Source organism: Podarcis filfolensis (genome assembly GCF_964270895.1).
Source record: "Podarcis filfolensis genome assembly, chromosome: 8".
NCBI classification, from domain to species: Eukaryota; Metazoa; Chordata; class Lepidosauria; order Squamata; family Lacertidae; genus Podarcis; species Podarcis filfolensis.
In genome coordinates, this window is record NC_139611.1 from 87,092,731 (window position 1) to 87,108,344 (window position 15,614).

A 15,614-nucleotide genomic window follows, 5' to 3' on the forward strand; every position below is an offset into this window, starting at 1 on the left:
AGCAGGGCTTAGAACCCCAGAACCTCTCTTTTTATAAATTAACCATGGACTGGACTATCAATTTGTCTGGCTCAACCTGGCACAGACTCACAATGAGTAAAGTTTGCCAAGGCCAAAGAATTTTTAAAAGCCAGCCTACTTTCCTGAGCCTGCCGAATGTCAGGCGTGGTGTGACAGATTTGGGCAGGGGAGCCCATTATTATTTGCTACCCTGAGGGCAAAGACCCGAGTGCAAATCTGTACTCTAATGTACATGTGCGTTTTATCCTAAGCTGCACTCAGTTGTTTTTGTTAAAAAAAAAAAGCAGCCGGTAAATTTAATTAATTTAATTTGACCCATTTTAATGTACAGTGGTACCTCGGGTTAAGTACTTAATTCGTTCTGGAAGTCTGTTCTTAACCTGAAACTGTTCTTAACCTGAAGCACAACTTTAGCTGATTGGGGCCTCCCACCGCTGTGCGATTTCTGTTCTCATCCTGAAGCAAAGTTCTTAACCCGAGGTACTATTTCTGGGTTAGCGGAGTCTGTAACCTGAAGCGTCTGTAACCCGAGGTGCCATTGTATGTGTTTATTTACTGTTGCAAGCCGCTCGGAATTGTCAAGGGACTCCGAGGGTCGCCCGGTCCAACCCCCTGAGATATTTCCGTCTATTAAAAAGTGACTAATAGGTGCAATTAATTGCAATCGTATAATTCAATCTCTAAGAGGAAAACTTAACCATCCCCATGCGCAAAAGCGAGGGCCGCGGCGGCTGCTCAGGAGGAGAAGGGAAAACACTCTGCACGTGTTCAGGGGACCTCTCTCGCGCCCTGGCGCAGGAAGAGGAGCCCCAACCCAAGAGAACGGGGGTCCCCCCATCCACGTCTCCACGGCTCTCCTTTCCCAAACGCGCAATGCGCCCCGATGCGCTGCTGCTCACCTGCGTCCCGGCCGGTCGATGGAGAGGTTGCGGGTGGTCTCTCCGGGGCTCCCGAGGGGGCTTCTGTCCGCCGCCGCCTCCGCCTGCTCATGCCGCCGCCGTCGGGGCATCGTGCCGGGCTCCCATCGGGGTCTCCCTCTGGGCAGGAGCGCTTGGCTCTGGGGCGCAAAGACGAGCAGGGCGCGCCGGCTCAGCTGCGCTCGCCCGGCTCAGCCGCGACTGAGCAGCGGCTGCCCGGCGGCTCCTTTCCCCGGAGCCAGCCGCCCGCCCTCCTTCCCTCTCTCCCGGGGCGGGGAACGGGGGTGGGGGGCGGGGCGGGGGGGGGGAGAGAGAAGCAGCCTTAACCCTCTCGTCGCCGGAGCCTCCGCGGAGAGCCCTTGCAGAACCGCGGAAATGGAAAGGGACCACAAAGGTCATCCAGCCCAACCCCAGGCTGCGACGCGCGAATCTTTTGCCCCAAGCAGAACTCGAACCCACGACCTTGGGATTAAAAGCCTCGCGCTCTAACGACCCAGCCGTTCCAACCGCCGTCTAAGGAGCCGCTTATCCCTCTGGGGTGGGTATGCATGGGGTGGGGGCACCCCACTCGACAGAGATCTCTCCCCACGCACAGGCAGCCCCTTTGAGAGAAGGCAAAAAAATGGATGGTGGGGGTTTGAGAAGTCTCTCCCCCCCACAACCATTTCCTATATACCATCCCTGGTTAATAGGAGTGCCCCCCCAAAAAACCCCCCTGCATGCTTCCATGCCAACAGATGGGAAATAACAGAAAGTTGTTGAGGACTAGGTGCGTGAGTGAGCTTTGGTACTTTGAGCTCTGAAGAGTTTCCCTGGGTTGACGTGTCTGGGGGTGAGCTGCTGAAGCTGAACCCCCAAAGATGGGAGTGGGGAGGATCCCTTTGCAGGGGGGGGGTTTAACCGTTTGAGAGCCAGAGCCCTGGCCATCAGCCTGAAGTGAAGAGACTCATTGCTGGGGCTGGACGTTCATCATCATCATCACTTTTAATTTGTATACAGTGGTACCTCGGGTTACATACGCTTCAGGTTACATACGCTTCAGGTTACACACTCCACTAAGCCAGAAATAGTGCTTCAGGTTAAGAACTTTGCCTCACGATGAGAACAGAAATCGTGCTCCTGCAGCGCAGCGGCAGCAGGAGGCCCCATTAGCTAAAGTGGTGCTTCAGGTTAAGAACAGTTTCAGGTTAAGAACGGACCTCCGGAACGAATTAAGTACTTAACCCGAGGCACCACTGTACCGCCTTTCTATTTTACAATATTCAAGGTCTTTTACAAGCTGAAGAAACAAAGAATGTTCACCTTATAACAATCTAATGATAATAAAACAGCTTTAAAATAAGCAATCTACATCAAATAAAGTAACATTCAACAATCATTAGGATAGTATAGAATAATAATATCAGCATATAAAAATTAAACGGCCGCTCAGTCTGTAGAGCATGAGACTCTAAATCTCAAGATCGTGAGTTTGAGCCCCGTGTTGCGTAGGCGATCCCTGCATTGCAGAGGGTTGGGCTAGATGACCGCAGGGTCCCTTCCAACTCTAGGATTCCTGGACTGTGGAGGTCAGGCCTGACTGGCTGGAACACGGGTCCATTTGGCAGCCCTTAAGAGCGGGGCGAAACCTTATCAGGACTGCCCCCTGCCCCCTCCTGAATTAGTCCATGCGGCGAATGAATCGCCACCCGCCCCTGAGCAGGGTTCACTTCCTCAAGACCAGCTTGGCAACAGGATACCTGGGCTCAGGACCCTTGGCCCCGAGTTCGAGATTAACCCGATGGGTGCATGCTTTGCAAGCCAACCCACGGTGATAATTAACCTACTACGCAAAGCCGCAACGGTGCAGATGAGCACCTTCTCCAACGAAGCTGAACGCTGGAAGATTCGGGGTGGAGAAAAGGGACTACTTATTCACACAAATGCATTGTTAAACTGCGGAACTCCCTGCCACAGGAGGCAAGTGATGGCCAACAGCTCAGATGGCTTTTTATTTTTTTAATAATTTTTTATTAGGAAATTAAACAAAACATATTATCTTAAAACATATCATCCTTAATCCCCCCCATTTTCTCCCTCCCATAAAACAACTCCCCTGCCCCCCCTGTCTTCCCTCAGTTCCAATATCTGGTATCTCTATAAATGCTATTCTCTGCATGTTACAAAATTGTATAAATCCTTAATTTATCTGACTGGTTGTTATCAATAAAAAGTTTGTGAGTGTTTATTCAAAACCTGCCAAGGAGCCCAGTTCACTTTGTTGCATCTTTAGATACTTTGTAAAAAGTTCCCATTCATCTTCAAAGTCACGGTTATCCTTGTCCCCTAGTTTGTGTGTCAATTTTGCCAGTTCTGCGTAGTCCATCAGTTTCTCTTGCCATAATTCTTTAGTCGGGATTTCCTCGTTCTTCCATCCTTGTGCTATTAAGACTCTCGCCGCTATTGTCGCATACATAAAGATATTTTTCAGCTTCTTTGGCAGGTCTTTTCCTACAATCCCTAACAGAAATGCTTCAGGTTTTTAAACAAATGTTAGATGGAACATTTAATTCAATTCACTGTATATCATTTCCCAAAATTTCTTAATTTCATTGCAGTCCCACCACATGTGGCAGAATGTCCCCTCCTTTTTCTTACACTTCCAACATAAGTTTGAGCTAGTTTTGTACATTTTCCCTAACTGCACTGGTGTCATATACCATCTGTACATCATCTTCATAGAATTTTCTTTCAGCAGAGAACAATCTGTAAATTTTAAATCGATTTCCCAACAGCTTGGATGGCTTTAAAAGAGGACTGGACAAATTCGTGGGAGCGTAAGCCTAACAGTGGCTGCTGGTGTCTCCGCAGTTGGGAGACAGCGATGCTTTTGAATTCCTGGAAACCGCAGTAGGAGAGAGGGCTCTAGGGCTCGGATCCTGCTTGTGAGTTTTCCTCTGGGTGGCCCCGTGAGGACAGGATCCTGAACTAGGTAGGCCCTTGGCCAAACCCAGCAGCCAGGGTTTTCTTGTATTCTTGCTGAAACTCCAGCTCCAGAGGCAGTCTACCCGTATTCCTAGGTTCTGAGGGGCATTTGGCCGCCATTGAGAATGGAAAGCTGGATGAAATACCGTATTTTTCACTCTATAAGACGCAGCAGACCACAAGACGCACCTAGTTTTTGGAGGAGGAAAACAAGAAAAAGAATATTCTGAATCTCAGAAGCCAGAACAGCAAGAGGGATTGCTACGCAGTGAAAGCAGCAATCCCTCTTGCTGTTCTGGCTTCTGGGATAGCTGCACAGCCTGCATTCACTCTATAAGACGCACACACATTTCCCCTTACTTTTTAGGAGGGAAAAGGTGAGTCTTATAGAGCAAAAAATAGGGTAATAATAATAATAATAATAATAATAATAATAATTTATTATTTATACCCCGCCCATCTGGCTGGGCTTCCCCAGCCACTCCGGGCGGCTTCCAACAAAGTATTAAAATACAGTGGTCTGTTATACATTAAAAGCTTCCCTAAAGAGGGCTGCCTTCAGATGTCTTCTAAAAGTCTGGTAGTTGTTGTTCTCTTTGACATCTGGTGGGAGGGCGTTCCACAGGGCGGGTGCCACAACCGAGAAGGCCCTCTGCCTGGTTCCCTGTAACTTGGCTTCTCGCCGGGAGGGAACCGCCAGAAGGCCCTCGGAGCTGGACCTCACTGTCCGGGCTGAACGATGGGGGTGGAGACACTCCTTAAGGTATACTGGACCGAGGCCGTTTAGGGCTTTCAAAGTCAGCACCAACACTTTGAATTGTGCTCAGAAACATACTAGGAGCCAATGTAAGTCTTTCAAGACCGGTGTTATGTGGTCTCGGTGGCCGCTCCCAGTCACCAGTCTAGCTGCCGCATCCTGGATTAGTTGTAGTTTCCGGGTCATCTTCAAAGGTAGCCCCACGTAGAGCGCATTGCAGTAGTCCAAGTGGGAGATAACCAGAGCATGCACCACTCTGCGGAGACAGTCTGTGGGCAGGGAGGGTCCCATCCTGCGTACCAGATGGAGCTGTCCTGGACACAGAATTGACCTGTGCCTCCGTGGACAGCTGTGAGTCCAGAATGACTCCCAGGCTGCGCACCTGGTCCTTCAGGGGCACAGTTACCCCATTCAGGACCAGGGAGTCCCCCACACCCGCCTGTCCCCTGCCCCCCAAAAACAGTCCTTCTGTCTTGTCAGGATTCAACCTCAATCTGTTAGCTGCCATCCATCCTCCAAGATGGAGATGGGCCGGTGGCCTGACCCAGAGGCCAGGCTCTTAGGAACGGGAGATGCGCTCCCCGCTTTCCTCCAGGAAAAGGCGGCCCCTCCCTCCATCGCAGATGGTCACAGCCAGCGGTGCCTCTTTCCCCAATCCTGTGGAAATCTCTCAGCAGCACTCCTGCAACAATAAAGGATTGTTCTGGTCAGGAAACAATAAAAAGGTCTTTTTCTTGGAAGCAAGGAGTCACGTCCAGACGCACGCCACCCTCTCCCGTCCTCAGAGCTGATGCCATCACCTCAATCCTCCTTTCCAGAGCCCAGGGAAGGATTCTCAAGAGAGATGGTTACATGCTGACTGCAATCCATCTTTCACTTACTTTTCCTCGTCTCCCTGTGATTCCTGCACTGCAGCGGGCTGGACTAGATGACCGCTGGGGCGTCCCTGCCCAACTCCAAAATGCTAGGATTCCCCTTCCATACGTGACCTTCAAATCAAGCCTCCAAACCAGAATTTTATAATTTAAGGTTTTCTTTTTCTTTTTTTCTTTTTATTGGGAGTTTTATTTACAACATAACACAAACCCCCACCCCCCCAATACAGAAATAAACCCTCATCAAACGTGAACACAACACACAATAAGCATAACATACAACAATACAAACAACCAAATAAAAGACTTCCTTTATCCTGTATCTGGTCTCCTTATTTACTTCTTATAAGCTGAATAATTATTAAGATTTTTCTAATTATAACTTAAATATCCCCAAAGTCTCCTGCAGACATTAATCGAAACAAGTCCAGGTATGTATTTTAGGGCACTGTTTTGTTATAATTTATGATTTAAGGTTTTCAGTGAGAAAATGCACGGAGGCGCAGTGCAGAAATTGATTTGATTTCTCATTTCTGAGGACCTTCATGGTGTTGATTTGCCCTGAATTGTTCCCAGTGTCTCTAACATGGATTAGATGCCCCACCCTCTGGCTTTCGGAATAGACAAGAGACACACACACCCATCTTTAACCACCTGATTGTACTTAAAATGGGCATGTGTGTGTGTGATTTTCCATTGCTTATGCAACACAACACGAGGGGTTAGATTGCTCTTCCTTTCCTGACAAATTTTCCCTAAGTGTTTTGTATGAGGTTTTTGGGATCCTGGGTGCCACCAATAAATAGCCCCCTCCCCCTCCATGAATTTGACCCACCCTCTTTTAAAACCACCATCGCCTCCTGTGGGAGGGAGTTCCACAGTTGAACAATGCGTATGCTTGGCCTGGAAAAGAGGAGCCATCAGAGGCATTTTCAAATATCTGAAGCGTCTGGCTGTCACATGGAGCAAGAGGGAGCAAGCTTGTTTTCTCCTGCTCTGGAGGGAAGGACTCGAACCCATGGCTTCAAGTTGCAAGAAAGGAGAAAGGATATCCAGTCTGGATAGTTAGCCTTAGTGAAGACTTGACATTTTCATCCCCAAAAAAGTTTTTTATTTGAGTTTCCACTGAAACGAGGCTGCATTTTAATGTTTTAATGTATTTTAATCTTTTTTAAAAAAGTTGTATTTCAATCAATTGTTTTTATATCTGGTGTTAGCCGCCCTAAACCCGGTCTTGGCTGGGGAGGGCGGGGTATAAATATATTATTATTATTATTATTATTATTATTATTATTATTATTATTATTACTCCAGCTAAACAAGAGGAAAGAACTTTCTGACAGTAAGAGCTGTTTGAGCTTGGAGGTTTCTAAGCAGAGGTTGGATGGGCCGTATGAGATGGAAGCATGAGTTGAGATTCCTGCATTGCTAGCGGGGTTGGACTGGATGACACTCAGGGTTCCTTTCAACTCTACAATTCTATTATCTTTCTTCTTCTTTGGCGATCCCTCGTAGCCGAGTAAGATTGTCTTCCATAAACACGGTCTTAACAATGAGTCCGTAAGTGACTGTGGAGGCCAATTCTGGATCCACACGTCCTTCCACAGTGGGGACATTGGTTTCCAAGTGGGAGTTGATCATGGTGTGGATTTGCCAATCATGCCTTCCTCTTAGCACGTTTCTCCCTTGCGTCCTGAGTTTGAGACTTTCTTTTATCTGTCTCGAATCTCCCAACTTTCAGCTTCATGGGTTGTACACGAGTTCAAATGAGAGCCTTGCATAATTTTATAATTATCTGCTTATTCGTGTAACGGATGAAAGCAAGAACAGGGACTCGGATCCAGCCTGTGTTACAACAAGTGCTCTGTTCGCTAAAACCAGGCAAAGTATAAGGTAAAGGTAAAGGGACCCCTGACCATTAGGTCCAGTCGTGGCTGACTCTGGGGCTGCGGCACTCATCTCGCGTACAGCTTCCGGGTCATGTGGCCAGCAGGACTGAGCCGCTTCTGGCGAACCAGAGCAGCGCACGGAAACGCCGTCTACCTTCCCGCCAGAGTGGTACCTATTTATCTACTTGCACTTTGACGTGCTTTCGAACTGCCAGGTTAGCAGGAGCAGGGACCGAGCAACGGGAGCTCACCCCGTCGCGGGGATTCGAACCGCCGACCATACAGTCAGCAAGCCCTAGGCAAGCCCACAGTGCCACCCGCGTCCCCAGGCAAAGTATAGATCATGCTAAAAATCTCCCCGTCCATCTCTTCTTCCCCTCTCCCTCTGCAACCACACCTTGCATAATCCTTGCTTTCGCTAATCTTGAAATCTCAGGTAATTGCTGTTACGGCTAAAATCTGGGTGCGGGGCTACTCTGCCACCCAGCTCATCGGACTAAGTCCGTGGGTCCCTGCGGAAGAAAATGAGCTCAGCCGGACAGGAGCAAATTGCAGAAGATCCAAGTTTATTGCGCAACAGGTTCAAGGCAAGATTGAACAGCGAGAAAGGGGTGACATGAACTTTTGAAACTCCCCCCATGTCCCAGAATACAGTGCAAAACACATCCCAGTTACATCATGAATACATTAAGGAAAGGTTGGGTTACACAGATTACATCATGAATACATTAAGGAGAGGTTGGGTTACACCGGATTAACATATGGAGGAGGGAGGGGGGAATATGCAGAGCTGGAGATATGCGCAGATAAGCACATCCTGAGTGCCGGTGATGAGAAGACAATGGTCCATGTATGCATAGTCTGCCACCTGGCATTGCCCGGAGGAAAGGCTTGGCAGAGTGATTTGACAGGATTAGGGTCTTGACACCTTGCTTGAGGGATTATGGAGGACAGGGGAGGTGTGATGGAGTCCTAGAGAAATTGAGCAAATTGGCACGTTGATTTTCTATGAATTTTATAAATTTTAGTCCCTTTTGACATTGACAATTGGAAATAAATTGATATATTGTAGCGAAGAAGAAGGTGAAGAAGACATGCCCCCCCCCCTTTCCGTAACAGTCCCCCATTCGGAGATAGATTTGCATTAAAGTTCTGTAAGAACTTGCAAATCTTTTCTCCGCACCCTAAATCTCGGTGAAGGTAGGGGTGCCCTGTGAGTGGGAATAGGCTTTAATGGAAAAGGAGGTGGGTTGAGCAGGGCAGCAAAGGAGGGAGCAACACGGACCAATACAATAATGTACGTGTATGTTATATAGATATGCACTAATAACTTGGTATCCACCGTACTAGATGTGTGGGTTTGTGCAAACCTGAAGGGGACTTGCAAGCCATGCCTCTTAAGGTCATTTGCAAGTATAGTAGTGCAGATAGCTGGATATAGGATATCACATAAAAGAACACCTGTTGTATTTTGTTCAATAGTGGTCTATGCTTTACATTTAGCAGGAAGGTCCGCTACTGACTGAAAAAAATGCAGTTTGGTTTTTTTTTTAGCTCCACCGTTTTTGTGTTCTCAGGTGCGAAGGTAGCTCTTCTGTGGTCTCACACCGGCATGGTGTCATAGTAGTGGCAATCCCTGGTGAATCCACTTAGGGCTTTCATATTAACCATGTTGCCTGGCACTCACCCCAGCTGGCACAGGTTTGGGCACGTCATGAGGGAAATGTCCTTGCCTTGGCCATTCTATGGGATTTTATTATTATAGGCTCTGGTCTTGCAGTCATGGGAAGTTGCTCACTTGCACTTTAAGGACCAAAAAGCTAATTGCAGCCTGGATACACTTGCCCAATTCAAAATGAGTCCAATTTGAATTTATCTTGCCCCATGGTTCCCAACTTCTCAAACCAATCTGTTAGAATAAAACCATTCTTAGAGGGCATTTGTCCAAATAAGTCAATTTAACTCTATAAGGGATTATTCCTGCTAAACCAAAGCATATGCACTTTCATGAAGCTCCTCCTTGGTAAAGTGAGTTTTAGCACATTTTAAAATGGGTAGGGAAGTTGGCAGAGTGCCAGGTGAAACAACTAAATGTGGTTATAAATTTATCTAGTTCTAAACATTGGACTACATAATAGCCTGGTCTGTTAAAAGCATAAAATGTATGAGAATCCTCCACTGGGTTGTAAGGAATAAGACATTAAACATAAAAACAATTACACACAAAAATAGCCACAAAATAGCCCCCCCCCATTTGTGGAAATAACACACTGTCAGACACATTTCAACATTCCTACGCAATAACACATAATACAAAACAAACTAATTAAGTATCAGTTGCATATCTTGAGACAATTGTGATATTTTTACGCATGTATCTTCTCAATGCCGGAGCACAGTCTTGAGGTTCAAAAGTGAGAAAATGTCCTTGCAATTCAACTCCTCCCCCCTTTGTGAGGCCCACTCCCCCGGCAGTCTATATCCTTTGAAAGAGATAGCTGTGGCCACTTTGAAAACTTTGGTGTCTGTTGTTGTTGCAGGTCTTGTGGTGGCGAAGCTTTTCATTGGATCTGTAGTAACACATTTGTAGAAGTGATATCCTGTAAGGGGCAGAAAGGGAAAAATAGAAAAGGGAAGGGGCGAAAGGCAAAAGGGATGTCCTCAGTTTCCGTGGGAAGCTGCAAATAATAAAAATCTTAGCGGATTAAGCTTTTTATTCATTACAATATTATTATCACATTTCCATATAATTACTGTTATTATCTGCTAAGTTTGTTTGCTTTCCTTCACTTTGGTTTTTTATCGTCTCCCTCCCATATTATTAAATAAAAAATTACTCCATATGTAGAGAAAGAGAACTGTAAAAAAAATACAAGGTCAAAATAATAATAACACACACACACACACACACACACACACACACACACACAATGACCTATGAGGAACCATAAATAAATGCTAAGACACACAATTTTAAGAAATCTGAAGTAACAATGAAAATAAAAGAGTGTTTCTTGATGTGACAATATCGGCTAGGATGTTAATAGCAAAATACTGGGAAATGACTTAATACCAAGAAAATGAATGGCAATTTAAAGTTGTGTAAGTACCTTGAACTAGCCAAAATGACAGAATTAATAAGAAATGCTCAGGCAAAAGGTAAACAAATACCATTCCACAAACAATGTTTGGTTGTGCTTCAATTAATTTCATAGACATAAATAAATGAAAACAGATTACTTGTAACTTAAAGTGTCAAAGCCGCAAAGAGATGGAAGTCACTAATATAGCAGGGATTCAGACTTGTTTCACAGAACAGAAAGAAAGTTGCTGTGGGAGAAAAGAAGGGACAAACACTTTGTTATCGGGGTCCACATATCCTGTTAAAAGGGAAAATTATTTCATGTGAGAAGCCTGTCAGGAAATGCTGTTCCTAAAATGCACACAAACAAAGTCTGTGATTTACATCCCATTGAGGGGGGGAATGCTTTGATATTTACCTGTGAAAAGAATTTGGCATGTTAAGATTTGAAACTTGGCAACCTCCTGACTTTGACGGTCCAGTACTTAACTCTTTTGTCTTACGTAGCCCCTGGAGCAAAGGACACATTAAGGGTGATTTCCCTCAATGGTTCCAAGTTTTACATAAGGAAATTTGGATAAGTTTCTCCCTGCAGCCCAAGCTCTCCAAACCTCCTCTCCCCTTCCTCTCTCTCTCTTTTTCTTTTCCTTTTTTTTTAGCTGATCTAGTCTCTGTGCATGTGCAGAGTTCATGTCTCAGCAAACCTTTTATACTATTGAAAATGTTGAATATTTTGGCTTCAAATTACCATTTGAATAAAGGAAATGAAGGGTAAGGAGTAGATTTTTAAAAATAGGGTTAGATTTAAAACAAAACAAGAAACTCCGCAATTCAAGCATTTACCAAAGTTAGAAATTTTCTAAGGGATCATATTTCCTTCCTTTATTTACAGGAAAGGGCTATCATTTTGTGTGATTTCCCTCTGGTCATTCGCGGAACAATGCCACGCCCTTATATATGGGAAAAAATGGCCAGAGAGTCAGAATTCATAGGATTTTTTTTTTTTTTTTAACATTTCAGCCTTACCATTTGCAGACAAAAAAATTTTCCTGCCCTTTATTTACAGGATTGGTCAAGGCCCATATGTATTTGTATGTGCTTAAACTTTGAATTGATTTTGAAGTCTGATTTTTAAATAGTAGACAAAATGATAAACACTGTAATCACTCAAATGCTTGATATTACCAGTTGTGCTTCAAAACATCACAGCTTCACCTCTCACCTTTTAAAACTAAAGAGCAAAGCTAGGCTGAATTTCAACTCCATCACCACACCAGAATTTAAGAATTACCCTCCAATGCTTGCGGACACATGTCCTTCCACACAGCCACAAATTGGGAGAGTTGAAAGGGACCCTGGGGTCATCTAGTCCAACCCTCCAAAATATAGGATTCACAGCAAGATTTCACAGCAAGATTTGTACTACCAAAGAGACACACACATACTTATGTACACAGGCACTACTGGGGAAGAGAGCACAATCAATGCTCCTATCATGTACTAAGGAAGATAGATAGGGAGAGGATCTTTTATTAAGCATAATTAAAACAGCCATAGATTTGATTTAACGGGAATACAAAAGTGAACAATTTTTCCTGAACTTGCAGAGGAATAGTAAGCCTAATTTAGATTATTATTATTATTACTACTACTATTATTTTTAATAACTACACATAGGAAAGTGAGATGCAGGGTACCTTGGGAAAGATTGCTTCCCCCTCTTTGCAGTTTCCCTTAAAGGAAGCTTACTCGGGAGTAAATTTACCTGGCACAGAAGTAAGAAGGGAGGAAAAAACAAAAAACTGAAAGAGACAGAATGAAACGGGGGGGGGGGCATTTTCTGAGAAAAGAGGCCAGGAAGTCTTATAGAGACTGATATCAGGAGCCTTACAATAACTCTTCTGTCCAACCAAATCAAAGTTAAAACTGGACTCACATATTTTCTTAGAAGGAACACCATACTTTCATAGGCATATGCTTAGTGAAATACATACGCTGCATTTTAGCTAGAGAGAGCAATTGTGCTCAACTAGGCTTTTGCAGCAGAAACATTAGTTTCTTCACAGCACATTTCAGAATACTGGAAAAAAGACTGGAACACGGATGTAGAATCACAAACTCAACATAACATTATCTACCATCAGCTTAAAATCATACCCTCACTTAAGCTACTCGGAGGAAGACTCTTTGGAGCCTCTCTCAAATAACAAACATTTGCACCCTTCATTCTCATTTTGTTTTTGTTTTTTTCTGTTTTAAGATTGATAAGGTCCAGCATGGCTTCCCTAGATTTAAATTTTGAAGCAAGCTTGTAGTTTAAACTATGCACACTTAAGAAAGGCAGTCTGTCAGAGACAGAAGGAACAGACAACACACATAACAGACAACATGTAAACATACATATTCTCATATATGTATTAACAGACAACACACATAACAGACAACATGTAAACATATATATTCTCATTCTTTAGTTGGTTATCGCAAGGAGTTGGGCCGCTTCCTTTGGCTTCATTAAGTGAAATTAGTAGGAAGGTCCCACATGGTTTTATGAGCTTCCTTGCCTCTTCAAACACACCACCAGTTAATCAAACTGGCAGGGCTCACAACGCTTGGTTGACTGGGTACCCCTTTATATATGCATGCATTGCTGTTGTTGCTTTTTTTTGTTTTTCTGTTTTGGGGGGGTGTCTGGGATAGAGAAGGGAGAAAGAGAGAGGTTGATTAGGATTTGGGTAACTTGTACAGGGGGCTATTTAGGGTTTTCCTTTTCCTTGTTGCTTGGCAACTTCCTAACAGGGTTTCCTTTTAGAGAGCTCTTCTACCTAATTCCTTATTTCTTCCTTTCTCACTTATTTTCTTCCTTCCTTACTTATCTATTTCCTGGGGTTTTCCTTTCCACTCTGCCAAATCCCGCCCAATTCCTCTTGAGCTATCCCTCCTGGCAACCTCCTACCTATCGTTACAATCTCAGGAAAAGGGGCCCTACTGGACGCCCGCGCCGTGCGGTGCCAGATTGGGTGATCCCTGGATAGAGTTTTGAACCGAAAATCCCCCTTGCTTTTGGAAGCGGGCTCACGCACGATACACGTGTTACGTGGCACCGACCAGTGCGGCTGGGATTGAGACAGAAAGCAAGACCCCTTCCTGCCCCCTCCGTAAGGGCGCTCGGGAAGTTCGGAAGAAGAACTCCAGCCCCTTGCTTTCAACTGAGATGCCCGTTGCAGAGAGTCGGCTGTCTTTCCAAGCCGGGTCTCTCTGTCTTACTTTCGGACTCTCAATTGGTGCGGCTGACTGGAGGGTTTGAGAGGAGAAAGAGATAGAGCTCAGAACCCCCCTTTTGGGTCGAGCAGCAGTCCACGGTCTCTCACTCCAGCCCCTTGCTTTCAACTGAGATGCCCGTTGCAGAGAGTCGGCTGTCTTTCCAAGCCGGGTCTCTCCGTCTTACTTTCGGACTCTCAATTGGTGCGGTTGACTGGAGGGTTTGAGAGGAGAAAGAGATAGAGCTCAGAACCCCCCTTTTGGGTCGAGCAGCAGTCCACGGTCTCTCTCACCAATTGGACCAAGAGACAGGCGAGAAGGAGCGATAGAGAGGAGGGCAGAGAATTCAGTTGCCAGGAGATTCCACCCCCTTCCCACCAGTGCACTGGGTTTTTTCCTTTTCCTTATACTCACGTGTCTCCTATGATGATCCCGGGATCGATGAATAAGCCGGCTGGATCCCTCTTTGCTCCCCGGCTGAACTCCTGGGGCTTTTGATTACCGCCCGGAGGATGGCCGAGGGTCCAAAGGATCTTCCCAGGCAAAATGGCCCGGTGCCGGCTGAAGATTTCGGGGCCCCCGGTCAGCAACGCGGGAGAACCGCATGCCCCACGTTGGGCGCCAACTGTTACGGCTAAAATCTGGGTGCGGGGCTACTCTGCCACCCAGCTCATCGGACTAAGTCCGTGGGTCCCTGCGGAAGAAAATGAGCTCAGCCGGACAGGAGCAAATTGCAGAAGATCCAAGTTTATTGCGCAACAGGTTCAAGGCAAGATTGAACAGCGAGAAAGGGGTGACATGAACTTTTGAAACTCCCCCCATGTCCCAGAATACAGTGCAAAACACATCCCAGTTACATCATGAATACATTAAGGAAAGGTTGGGTTACACAGATTACATCATGAATACATTAAGGAGAGGTTGGGTTACACCGGATTAACATATGGAGGAGGGAGGGGGGAATATGCAGAGCTGGAGATATGCGCAGATAAGCACATCCTGAGTGCCGGTGATGAGAAGACAATGGTCCATGTATGCATAGTCTGCCACCTGGCATTGCCCGGAGGAAAGGCTTGGCAGAGTGATTTGACAGGATTAGGGTCTTGACACCTTGCTTGAGGGATTATGGAGGACAGGGGAGGTGTGATGGAGTCCTAGAGAAATTGAGCAAATTGGCACGTTGATTTTCTATGAATTTTATAAATTTTAGTCCCTTTTGACATTGACAATTGGAAATAAATTGATATATTGTAGCGAAGAAGAAGGTGAAGAAGACATGCCCCCCCCCCTTTCCGTAACATGCATGAGGCTGCTGCTGAGATTACTGGCCTTAAACCACCATACTTTTAATTCAGTTTCTTGCCCACCTGTTGACCTCTGGGTGCCCGGGACTACGATTCCCATCACCCCCCACCCGATGGGAGTTGTAGTCTGAAGCGCTGGCAATTTCTGCTGACATCCTCCTGCCTCGAAAGACAATGGAGTGCGCTGTCAGAGGGATGGCGAAGTTGTCTGCTGTGAGCGTCTTCTGCTGTTTTAAATTCCACGTGACTTCCCTGCTGGCTCTGAAAAGAGACTCTCTCAGAGCAGTAAATAAATGCTCAAATAATTGCTTTAATCTGCTAATTCCTGGCTCTGGGGGAGGAGGAAGAGGCGAAAGCCTTCCAGCAACTGGGATGACTGTGTGACAGACCGAAACTGAGGTTTCCCCCCTGCCTTCTTCTCCCAAACATTATTATCTTGGCCAGAGCTGGTGGCTGCAGGATTGGGCCATTTCGCATCTCGCCTCTCCAAAACATTCTCAATAGCTAGAGTGGAATGTGCATGCATGCATATATTGCGTTTATT

The 15,614-nt window shown here is 45.7% G+C and overlaps 1 protein-coding gene across 1 annotated transcript in view; it reads right to left on the minus strand.

Moving 5' to 3' along the window:
• GPR4 (G protein-coupled receptor 4) overlaps window positions 1-1,141 on the minus strand; it is a 40,621-nt gene extending 39,480 nt beyond the window's left edge. Inside the window, exon 1 of the mRNA XM_083627714.1 lies at window positions 921-1,141. The gene's annotated coding sequence lies outside the window, so the exon portion shown is untranslated. The remainder of the gene's footprint in view (window positions 1-920) is intronic.
• Between the last annotated feature and the right edge of the window lie 14,473 nt (window positions 1,142-15,614).